The sequence below is a fragment of the Passer montanus genome, unplaced genomic scaffold (genome assembly GCF_014805655.1).
Source record: "Passer montanus isolate IOZ18808 unplaced genomic scaffold, ASM1480565v1 scaffold11, whole genome shotgun sequence".
In the NCBI taxonomy this organism is placed as follows: Eukaryota; Metazoa; Chordata; class Aves; order Passeriformes; family Passeridae; genus Passer; species Passer montanus.
Genome location: NW_024357613.1, coordinates 2,760,739 through 2,773,468, shown reverse-complemented (window position 1 = coordinate 2,773,468; position 12,730 = coordinate 2,760,739).

The following is a 12,730-nucleotide window of genomic DNA, read 5'->3' as shown; positions in this document are numbered from 1 at the left end:
CACACAGAATTTATATTAAAGAAAACCAAAATAAAAACCAACAAATACTGTCACAGTTGTAAATATCACAGGTAGTGAATACAACTTCAAGTGTTGCGAGGATATTTATGGATGTTTTATTTGCAATACCTCTTTTCAAAATTATTTTGTCCTTTTGGAGTGGTTTTATTTTAAAAAATGGTCATTCCACCCCCTTCCCCCTCCCCCCAAAAAACACCTAAACAACTAACCAACAATAACAACAGATAAAAACCCCACAACTTGTTTCCAGTCTTAAAACTGATCTAATAGTGTGTACTCAACCTTTCTCTGCGAGGAGGGACTGTGCAAACCTCGCTGCAGGGATGGTGCAGGCAGCCTGGCCATCCTGGCCACACTATGACCATGAAGTCTCTGCCTGGCAGAATTTAGCTCTAGTCCATATTCAAGGGGACATTTACACCAGCTCCTTCCAGGAGACACCAAGTAAAGTCCTTCAAGGGACCCCAAGTATGTTTTCAAGAAAGGAAGTTTCAGTGGCAGAGGAGAACTTAGGCTGTGAGAATCTATAAAAGAACAGAATTTTACTTTCTTACCTTTCTACACTGTATTAATTGAAGTGTTTGAAAGAGAGGAGTTAATTATTCAACACGAGCCCGTCACTTCTTCAGCAGCTCGGCCAAGCCTTTCTGAGCAGCCCGGGTTTGTGCATGTCTGGGGCTGTCTTACGCGAGCCGATGTCTCACCGTCTCCCAGCTATTCAGAGCCTGCATACCTTTGTCCACAAACGATTTTAAGAAAATAAGGAACGGGTTACCCCGGGAATTTCCCACGGGATTTTTTTCCCTCGCGGTGGAAGCGGGGACACACACACACACACACACACACAGACACACACAGAGACCGGAGAGTGCCCAGCACCGAGCGGGGCCGGCCCCGCGCTCTGAGCTCCGTCCAGCACCCGGGCAGGAGCTCTCGCTGCCCCGCTCCTTGTGGCGAGCTGCCGGGCCCCGGCGTGGCCCGGGGACCCCCGCCCTGGGGCTCTCCCGCCGCAGCACTTGGGGGCACCGTGGGGCAGCGCGGGGGGAGGATGCGTGAGTGTCCGGACGGGCGGACAGCTGGACGGACAGACTTCAGGTGCGCCCTTCCACTCGCTCACGGCTCTGCCTCGGCGAGGACAGGGCTGGGGCAGCCCCCGGAGCTCACGCCCACGCAGACCTCTGGAGAGCGGCTGTGATTTTTAAATTTTTTTTTCCCTCCTTCGGAGCGCAGAAACACGGAGGGCAGATTTGGGGCTTTTTTTTCCCAAGGGCTGGGGCAGCCCCCGGAGCTCACGCCCACGCAGACCTCTGGAGAGCAGCTGTGATTTTTAATTTTTTTTTTTCCCTCCTTCAGAGCGCAGAAACACGGAGAGCAGATTTGGGGCTTTTTTTTCCCAAGCCAGGTGCTCCCTTACTCACAACTCCTGAAGTGGCCGTAGGGCAGGCTGACACAGAGGAAAGGACGAGAGGCGGTGAAAGCCAGCACACACCCGGGGGCACACGGGACCCCTCCTCATCCTCACGCCCGCGGGAGCCCCTGCCAAGGTGAGTGGGGCTGAGCGGCAGCAGCGACCTGTTGGCACCAGCGACCGGACAGCAACACTCCCGGGGCCGGGCGGCCTCCCGCTCCCCCAAAACCTCCCACCCTTTCCTCCTGGGCAGGGCAGGGCTGCGGGCAGCCGCCTGGGAAAGCTCGCTCGGTGCTGCGGAATGATCCCGGGATTTGCCCAGGCTGTCCCTTGGGGAGGGGGCCTGGGGGGGACGCGGGTGCGAGAGTCCAATCCAAACCGGGTTTTTTTGGCATGGGGAAGGGGTTGTTTGGGTGGCGGCCGTGGCTGCAGCCCCGGCGGTGCCTCGGGAGCGATGCCGCCCTCCCGCCCCGTTGTCCCGGCCCTGCCGCCCCCGGCCCGCCCCGCCGGGGTCGCCTCCCCTGCCCGGGGCCGCTTTGGGACTCGGCTTTTTGTTATTTTCACGGAGAAGATATTAATTAAAAGAAATACATGATTAAAAAGTAATGAGTTGAATAAAAATTATCTCCGCTCATTTTCTGATTATGTTAATTGTTAAAAACCCTTCAATCACGCTGTTGCAGTCAATGGGTTTTAATGTGAAATTAGTGGGCTCTTGATAACTTACAGTCCAGAATAATCCTGGAGGTTTAGTCATCATTCCTAATAACGAGATGTTACTGAGAACGGAGATTTTACATGATTTTGCCACATTCAGCCCTTCCCCCATGGAAGGGTCTGTCTTTGTGGCACACAACTTCAATTTTCATGCCTACGACTACTTTGTTAGTCTTCCCCTGTGTACTGCTCCATTATACGCCAATTACATATTTTATGTGCCTGTGTGTCGTCTGAATATTTAGGAAAAAACCACCATGTGTCCGATATAAGAAAAAAAAAGACAAAAAACCAAAAATAATTTTGTCCCTCACGTATCTCTAATTTTATTTTTTTCCATCCAACCCATCTTGGGTATTGCAACTCTTCCTTCGCTCTGATTAATTACCTCCCTAAGAGATAAGAACAGGTTTATACTGAAAATATTCGAAGTAATTAAACTCCTCAGGGGGGAAAACATTTTCTGCAGGCGCCGGTATTCTACATGCTTGAAGACTACGGGCTGGAATAAATACGGAGAGTTTGTCCCATGGGTGATCGCAAAGAGCCGGGGATTTGTTAACTTCAGCCCCGGCGTTCGGAAATGCCGTGAAATCCACCTCTCAGAGAGGGACGAAACCACGGCCCCCAGACCACTCATTAGAGCCAGCGTGTTTCTGCCCTAAAAATGGATTTAAGAGAGGTTTCATTTTCATGCGGGAAACTAAATGTACCCTTTTCTGTTCGACAGCCTTGAAAATTGTCCCCTAAAAGCCTCTCCTCGCACGCACCTAACAATTTCGCTAAAATCTCGGGCACTGACAGCAAACCGACTCCTGGCTGGAAGGAGAGAAGGAAGGAAAGGAGCGGGGCGGAACAGAGGAGCGGTTGCGGAGCTGCGGTCCGTGCTGCCAGCCCGGGATGAGCCCGAATTCCTTCGCAGGGGCTGCGCCCGCCGCGGGCGGGGAGCGGCTCTGGGAGCGCTGGGAGCCCCCGGGCAGGCGCCGGGCCCGAGCAGCGCCCCTCCTTGGGATCCAAAAAGGGGAGGGGGAGGCAAGAAGGGGGGAGGGGGGGAAGGAAAGACGGGGAGGAAAAGGCAGCAGCAAAATTGGCGCTCTCTGGTTTTTGTGCCTGTGTGCGTGCGCGCATACCCACGTATTCCTTCCCCTGAGACAAAGTGCTGGTGCCGCGCATCCCTCTGTCACTGCAAGGATATCTAATTATTGCTGACAGAGAAGAAAAGACGTTTTCGGGCGCACCGAGCGGGCTGGCGAGGGGGCGGCGGAGTGCGGGGCGCATTCCCGGGCAGCCCTGCACGGATCAGGCTGTGGAAAAGTCTCGACTTGGGCTGCCGCAGGTTGAACATCGACCCCCCGTTAGCGCCAGCCAGGAGGGCGGAGAGGGTTGGGGCCGGTCCTGCACGCTGCTCCTGGCTCCTTTGGGGGGCCGGCATCGGGCCCTTGGTGTCCTCCCTCCACGGGGAGCCGCGGGCCGGGGCCACCCTCCCGTTTCCCAGCCGTGCCCCCGCCCCGAGGCTGCTCCCGAGGGCGTCGGGCCGCGGGGAGGAGGGGGAAGTTTATGTCCTAGTTTGTTGTGAAGGGGAGAGCTTGGGGGGTTGTGGTTTCGTTTGTTGTTGTTTTGGTTTGGGTGGTGGGTTTGGTGGGTTTTTTTTTGTTTGTTTGTTTTTTTTTTTTTTTTGTTTTTTGTTTTTTTTTTTTTTTTTTTTCTCGTGTTTCTGGTTAAAAAAAAAAAAAAGAAAAGAAAAAAAAAGAGCTATTTGTTTACAAAGCCCCACTGCCCCCATCTGAGCCCACCCGGCGGGGCTCCATCAAGGAGCGGGGGGGATCCCTCCGTGCAGGGCCCCCTCGCCGCTTCATTTCCCTATTTGCATCCGCAGTTAGCTGAAGATCATTTTAATAAATAACAATGAAAGAGGAGCGCATCTAGAGGGCTTGTCGGCAACATTCAAAAGCCAATAGAGTTTATAATTTTACTCTATCATTTCTTATTGATTAGAGTAATCAAGATAAAAAGCTAGCCGGGCTCCGAGAAGTTCAGCGGCATATCATTAAAGATAAGAGTCAGTTAATTCTGGCGCAGGGGTAATGGTGCCGGCGATGAAGAGTTCATTTGCATGAGATGCTGAGCCCCGTAACAAGAGGACAAAAATCACTAATTAGGACTGCAGAGTGTCTCGAGTTCTTCAAGCACCCTTTAGAGATGAGGGATGATGCAAAGCGACCGCACTTTTATGTAAATTCGGGCTAGGACACCGCGACCGGGGTGCTGCTCCCCGGCAGGGATTGCCGAGCGGGGACGGGTCGGGTCCCGGGGCCGCTCCGGGCTCCGGCGTGCGCGGCCGCCGCAGCACCGAGCAGCCCGGGGAGCTCGGGGAAACACGGCCGCAGCGAGTGGAGGGCTTGCACTGAAATCTGCGGGGTGGGGAACAGGACAGGGGGGAAAAAAAAAAGAGGAAAAATTAAAACAAAACCAAACCCTTTGTTAAAAGGTATATTCGTTGACTGGGGGGAAAAAAAGAGTGAAAAAAAATAAGGCTCACACCAATGAAAAATAAGAAGTCTGCACTAAGGTACCCGTGAGCCTGAGGGTTGCTAAAACTAGGGAGAGAGCTTGGCGGCCAGCTGCGAGCAGAGCCCTCATCTCCGCGGGGAATGGGGAGCGCCCGCCGCCCCCCACCTCCCGAGAGAGCAGGGAGGGTCAGCCGCTCCCTCCCGCTGCCCGCGGCTCCCGGACACCTCCTTCCCCACGGAGCACCAGTGGGGCCACGGCCCCCTCCTTTCACCAGAGCTGCTGTCCCCTCCTTGTCCCCCTCTTGTCTCGCTCCCTCTGCGATGGCACAGACAGACCCAAACCCCAGCAAAGCCCCTCGGCTTCGGGCATCCCTCCGCGGAGGAAGGACACCACACCCCTGGGGCTTTGGGGAGGCTCCCCGCAAAAGCCGGGGGCCAGCAGCAGGCTGGTGGCTGTGGAGTTGTTTACTTGCCCGAAAGGTATCAGCCGCGGGAGGCTTGGCAGCTGGCTGTCAGCGCTAACTTTGCCCCTCGCTTGGCCGGGGAGTAAAGGATTCACGGCCTTCTTTGGGCTAATTGTAGGTGTCAGCGTGGAAAGCGGCAGTGTTTGCCGCCTCTCAAAAGTCTCAGTGTGTCTCTGAGCCCCCAGCAGCTCCCGGCCGGCCCCGCCGTGCAGGACCAGGTGTCCCGGCTGCCCTCGCAGCCGCCTCCCGCTCTCTGCCGCGCTCACACCTTGCTCTCTCCACGCGTGTCCCTCCCCACGCTCCCGAGCACGCCCGCCATCCACGCCCTGGCATTCCATGGGGAAAACCCCTCTCCCTCTCCGTTCCGCCACACTTGGGAGCCAGCGCCCGCACCCGCCCCCTCCCACGGCGCGCGGGTTCCTCGCACTCCCAAAATCCCTTCTGGCCCACGTGCGCCTCTCGGCACCCCAGCACATGCCCCCCACCTTCCCTGCAAGCTCACACGCCCACAGACAGACGGACAGACGGACACCCCGCTTCACAACCCCCCCGCCCCGGCACCCCGTCCCCTCGCAGCCCCGGGCCGGGCGGAGGAGGGTGGCCGCGCTCCTCCCGCCGCGCCTCCCGGTCCCGGCTCTTTGGACTTTTGTCTGGCTATGTGGCTGAAGGCTCCTTTCGCCTTGTTCTTCCCATAGAGAATAAAGTCAGTCTGTATTTAATGGTTATGGCGGATGTGAGGAGGATTTGGCAAATGAAGAGGCCTTTTGCTCTAAAATATTGTTCCTTACGTCGTGTGAGTCTACCAACCCACCACGACCCCATATTCTTCTCTGGGTGTCTGACTCGAATGACAAACGAGCTGATTTTTTCAGTACATCGCTGGGAAATGTAGTGAGTGATAATAGAGATTTCTCTTTCATTTTTTACGCTTGACTTGGTTATTGTTGCTTTTCTTTTCCCGTGATTCCTTCTGAGGATTAGCTCTGACTTCCCCACTATTGGCGGTCAAAGTGGCCCAAACTCTGGATGACAATTGATGGGGATCAGGGGATTGCCCATTCTGTGCCTGTAAGAACTGATTTGTGCCAGAGAAACTCATCAAGTATAGGCGAAGAATAAAAAGCATTTGGGGGTAAATGTATTCATTGAGAAGGGTTCTTCCAAATTGCTTCTAAGTTTTCTTAATGAAAAGTAACGCTTGCAGCAATCAACGGCTTTTTGACGGATTACAAACCTGGGTAGGACTATGGGGCTGCATTTAAAACTGCCCTAGCTTTAGCATGAGGGCAACTTGCTCACAAAAGTGTAGGAACGAGGGTCAGGCCGCAAAATACAAAGCTGAGGTTTGATGCGTGTAGGAGTAATGAAAGGTGCATTAATTTATTAACATGGTGCGAGCAGGAAAAGTGAAAGAACAGCCCGGTGTAAGAAGAATCATTAACTCTCTACCCCAGGGACCCACCCAAGCCTCGTCATTTACATAAAAATAGTTATTGTATCTTTAGAGAGATTTAAAAAAATAAATCCCTCTGCAGCAACAGTCCGTGAAAAAGGTGAAGGAAAGGAAAGGAAAGGAAAGGAAAGGAAAGGAAAGGAAAGGAAAGGAAAGGAAAGGAAAGGAAAGGAAAGGAAAGGAAAGGAAAGGAAAGGAAAGGAAAGGAAAATAAGGAAGAAGGAGAAGAAGGAGAAGAAGGAGAAGAAGGAGAAGAAGGAGGTGGTGTGAGCAGAGAAGGTGCCAGGGCGGGACAGCCCGGCCCGGCCGAGCCCCTCTGCCTCGCCGGTGTCCCCGGGCCGGTCCCGCTGCGGGGCTTTGGGCGGCAGCGCAGGGCCCCGGGACCCCGCACCCTCGGTGCCCCTCCCCTGAAGTGTGCCTTCGGGCGTTTAAACATCGATTTTGTTAATTAGTTTAATCATTAGGGGTCGGGGACAGCGGCTGGCCAGGGGACCGGGCTGGAGGCGGCATCTGCGAGGGGCGCGGGCTTTGTCCCGGGCCGGGTCAGCGCTCGGCCGGCCCGGCCCGGACCGGGCTGCATTTCACTTGTCGCGGGGATTTCTTTTTTTTTTTCTTTTTTTTTCCTGTCGTATTTTTCTTAAGCAGTCGAAGGACACAATGAGAACGGCCCCGAAGTGAAAAGGGTAAGGCCGGGAAGGGGAGCCGGGAGGAGTCTCCAGTCCTTTCCCGCATTCCCTTCAAACCCCAAAGGCTGGAATATTAACTTTTTTCCCCCTGCATCTTGTCAATGCTATCATGGCTTTGATGGGAGGGTCTTCAAGGTGGCACATTTCTGAACTTAACCCCTTTTCAAACTAACTCTCTACCTCCCTTGTTAGTGCCCAGCTCTGAACTTCTGAAGAGTATTTTTGTGTGAGTCAGGGTTCATTCACTCGGGGGCTTTTGTAGGACTTTCTTCCTTTCAGCCCTCAGTGTGTTACACCAATTAAAGGACGACGTGCTGTAAATGTAATGGGCCGAGCAGTGATTGTTTTTGACAAGCAACAAAACACATAGATCCACCCCTTAGATTAGGCCGTTGAAGGGAGGTTCATGCCGGTCAGTTTACTGAATAGTTCATGAACTGTAATTCTGAGGGCTTGTGTGAAAGAAAATGTCTCTCTCCCTTTCTTTTCTTTTCTTTTTTTTTTTTTTTTTTCTTTTCCCCTCTAAAAGAAGAAACACCAAGCATCTAGGGGGAAGGGGATGGCTTGGGAGGGTGAGGGGAGCTGGAGGAGAGCAGAGGTGGCTTTGTCTTGTCATTTAGCAAGGAAAAAAAAAGAAGCTAACAGTCAAGCCACTTTATGTCACTAAACATGCCAGCCCCCTTTGCAGAGATGGTCCTCTGTACACATCTTTATGGGCAGCCTCAAGGTTATAACCTGCTACCTGCTCCCATCCACTCAGTATTTTTATTTTGTTCAGAGCTCCCTCAAAGCTGAATCTGAAGCATTTCACAGGAGGAAGAGGATGTGGATTAGAGTTGAACCTTTGAGAAGCATAAAATGCAAGAAAAAAATTATCACATCATGGGCCTGATCCTGTTCCTCTTCAACTCAGTGGATGGAGAGATGAAATAAAGGGAAAATCCTCCATAACCTGTGGAGGACCTGAGTCAAAGTGGTTTGGAAAATGGAAAATTATCCTTTCTCAAATGGCCAAGGGGTGCTTGGCTTATCTATTTAAGTCAAAGCAACATGGATATTGTCAGGGAAGAGACAGACACAGTCACAGGCTCTGGAAAGAGTAGGAATAATGAAATGATTGCTTCTTCTTGAAAAGAAGAGTATTTCTTCTGCCTTTCCTATGGAAGATTTTCCTGGGCATGTCACATTCTCTTTAATCCCAGAGGCATCTGCAGTCCTGCAGCTGCACGGGTACCATGTGTGGGCTTGTGAAGGGAGCCACAATAGCTCAACTCTGGAGATGGGTTGGGAGCAGACACAGCACAAAAATGCCAACAGAGCCCTTTGAGAAGAGATATACCTCTGCATGTGACTCCAAAAGTCAGCCTGTGGGGCGATCCCTGAAAAGCAGTCTACCTTGGGAATTCCTGCTCAAGAAACACGACATGATCTGCTCTCCACTTTCGCCTTGGCATCATTTCACCCCCGAACTGATAAATAAAACAAATAATCCTTCTTGCATTCAGATATGTTGTTTTTCTAGGCATTTTTTAGTGACTCCCATGCTTGGCTAAATCCCTGTTAATTCCCGTGGGACCCCACCAAACCCCAATGACATTTGTGGGAATTATGTGGGCAGCTCTCACTCCATGATCCAGAATTACTGCCACACAATAACAAGATTGGAGCCATCTGAGCCTAGGTAGCAGTGCGCAGCATTTTTTTCTAACCCTTCCTTCCTTCAGTTCAGTACAATGGGACCTAATTCCCGCAACACTTTTTTTGGATGCAGCAAGTTGTTTACACTGGTAATAAGCTCACTGTATGTGCTGTAAAATTTGTACTTGTTACTGCAGGAGATTAATGAATATGTGAATCACAGCTGAGGAGTTTAACTCTCATTGACTTCATTATGCAGAAGGTATCAGGAAACAAAAAGACACGTGTGCTAACTCATAAACAGAAGCACATCTCTAATTCCAGTCTGCAGGCCCCACTAGAGCAGACTTTGCATCTGCTCCCCCAAAAGAACAGTGTGCTGCTCACGCTGGCACACAGACCACAGTCATCTGAGGCCACAAGTGCCACAGGAGATGGGGATGCTGTGTGCATGATGGGCACACATCAAAGGGGAGATGCCTGTTTTGGGGGTGTGAGAACTGCTCCTGAGGGAGGAGGATCAGCACAGGATGGAGGTCAGTGAGTGCCTTGGCAAAGGATGAGATCACCCTCTGATCTGTGTGTTTGGTGAATGACAGTGCAAAATGCTGCAAAATACTGTAGCATACACACAAATAGGTAAAAAAGGCTCCTCCTCTATTTCCCATCCTTCTCAACATCCAAGCTCCACCTGACAAAATTAAGTGGAGGTATTTCTGCAGGCAGAGGTTTCCCAGAGAATCTATTCTCCTTGTTCCTTTTCAACTAGGTCTTTTGAAAGACTTAGGAAATCTCAGGAAAGCTAAGGAAATTTTGTTTTTCAGGTTGGGACATAATATTCTATGTAGTCAAGCAAAACAAGTTATAAATTTGTAAACATTTCTGTCATGCAAATGGCCTGTTCTGGTTGCAGTAGGGCAATTCTCACTTGGGAGAGAAAGCATAACCTGCACAGGGGTTGCCAGTTGTACGTAATGTAGCCGTCCTAAGCCTGTGCCAAACAACCTTTCTGCTATGCCAAACCATCCCAGATTTTGTGTAAATTTATTACACCAAGCACACAGCAGCTGTTTAATTGCAGAGAATTTAGGACAGGAAGTGAAGAATAAATCTGCATCCAATTGAATCCGCAGCATGTAATTATCTGGAGCACAAATGGGTAAATAACTAAAACTAATGTGTCTAGGAAAATAAAAGCACACATATAGACACATATTTGTGTGGGGAATGGAAGTGTGTTTCATTCAAGTAAAATGACTCACTAGCAGTGTTCCCTTGATCTGGCTCCAAGTGTTTACAGTGTGCCTCCAATTCTCTCCTGAAGAGTGCTACATGACTTCAAAGCACAGTAACTTTTTTCCAGGTGTTACAGAGTATTTTACAGCAGCAGATCTCATGATCTGATGGCTCAGAACTGTAGGCAGGAGGAAATCAGCCTGTAAATTCATCACGGAAATTAACAGATTTGTGCTGTACGAGGCTGGCTATACTCTCTTCCAAGGGAGGAAGATGAATGAGAAAAAACCACCTACTTTCACCAGTGAAGAAATGATTGTGTTTGTGGCTTCCACAGAACCAGAGAAAGAGAGGACTGGGAGGCATTAATTTTTATTTATCTCTTCTCAGGCAGAAGTGCAATATTTTTCAGTCTTTTTTTGCAATTCTGTACTTTCCCCAAGGAGAACAAAGAAGAAGGATTGTGGGTGTGTTTTTTTCTGAACAGGTTTTAATTTTTGCTGATTGCTGTGAAAATTCGTATTGGAAAATGAACCAGTAGAAATGTATACATTCAATGAAGGTGGACAGGCTGCAGTAAGCTGCCCCCTTCCCCCTCATCCCAAAATGTGGGGAAAGTTTTCTGTCTTGTAGAGAGATGATTGACAAGTAATGTAATCTCCTGGGGAGATGGTTTTCAGATCTCCTCCCCGAATAGATGGTGAAAGCACCATCCTGCTTATCCAAGTTAATACGTTGTGAATACAGCACTGGGTAGCTGCATGCAGCAGGACGGCTGCAGTCTGAAAAAATCTGTAACCCACATTTACTCATAAGTATGGTATCCAGAAAGAAAATGTGCCTACTAATCCGCTCCCTGCATTTTCCCTCTTCTCCTCTATGTAATTTTCTGTGGCTTGCGTAACCATTGGACACTCATGTTAATGCTGTATACCCATTCCTGAAGCTTTGAGCCACTTTTACAATCTTCTTCACTCTCTGAGTTTCTCAAACAACCCACTGCAAGGGGGGAAAAAAAAATCAACTGAACTGATCATACATATTCCTTTGGGTGGAGTAGTTTATTAAAGATTTTTTTTTTAATTGAGATATTTTTTGGAGATGAAGCAAACAGAGAGGATCAAAGCAATTTTTCATTACTTGGTGGCTGAATGATGGTTAGTGAGACTAGAGGAGATTGACTGTTTTGTAGAGAGATTAGCAGAATTCACATCGCCACTGAATGAAAGGTGGAGGAGGCAGAAACCCTAAACAAGTGAATTCAATTACTTATGAAAGGAGTAGGGTAAATGAGGATTCTCTCTTTGGGTTTGCTCCAGGAAATATTTCTGAAAAGTTTGTTGAAGAATACCAGTCATCCAAACCCTAATTTTGCTATTATGTAAAAACTCATTGCTCCGTGGCAGCTTGTGATTTGGAAGCGCTTCCCTTGTTTTGTGTATGCTGTTGGCACGTCACCTCTTCATTTCATTTCGTTCTCAAATTACACCACCCAGTGCAACTTGTTTGCACATGTGGCAAGGATTTCAAAAGGAATATGAACCTGATCCCCAGCCCACCGGAGTTAAAGAGCACATCCTCCTCAGCTTCCCTGGATAACAGCCCTGGTGCAGGAGCAGCGAGGCACCTTCACGGGCCGTGGGTGTGATCGCTGCTCTGGGGAGGATTGCTGTGCCCTGAGCTCCGGCGTGCTCTGGCACAGCCCGAGACAGCCTGGAGTTCATGACCTGGGAAGTTCAGAATTTCAGTTTATCTGCTGTGTGGCGACACTGTAAGCAATATGGCACGGCAGGAAGTGGCGCTTGTTCCACGGGCTGTTCAAGAGAGGTCTGTTGGTTAAGAAGCAGCGTGTTCTCAGTGCAAGCCTCCATCTCCTTTGGGCCTCCCTGGAGCAGGACAGCCCTCCCAGGTATGCAGCACTCTCCCCTCTCCTCCGTACATTTGAGGGGTCCCAGCTCCCCTAGGACCTCCAGGAACTCCAGATCAAGGACTGAGAGCTGAGGCAGTAAGTCCTGCAGGACTAGGTAAGGAGAAGGTTTCCCAATGGTACTACTTTCCCCACCCTGGTGTACCAGAAGACATTGCTGAACAGACTCAGAGTGGAAAGACATTGGTGTTCCTGCAGATGTTCCTTCCGAGCAGAGCTTTCTCCTTCCCACATCAGCTGGGCTTCTGCCATCCCCAGAATTGTCTCTTACTGCTGCAAACCTGACATAACCTCATTGCCTTCCTGCCTTCCATCCTGCCTCAGTCTGTACCTACCAACTTCTGTTCCCTTCCCTGTGGGTTCCTCTGCCCCTCCCGAATTCCCCCAGCTCAAAGGACACAGTACCATATCTTTGGGCCTATCAAAACACCCTCCATAGTTTTAGATGCCACAGAAAAGCCTCACAGTCTCTCAGCAGTCAGAGTTATTGGGCAAGGTGCTGTAGAGGATGCAGGGGACAAACTGCTATCTGCCTTTCTTTGTCTCCTACGTCATGTTCTCAGTTTATCTTGTCCCCTCCCTGTCTTTTCTCTTATCCATTCCCACTGCAGCAGGTGGGGTTACATTTTATTCACTCTATTCATAAGTGTAGTTTGTCTTTGTGTTCTGG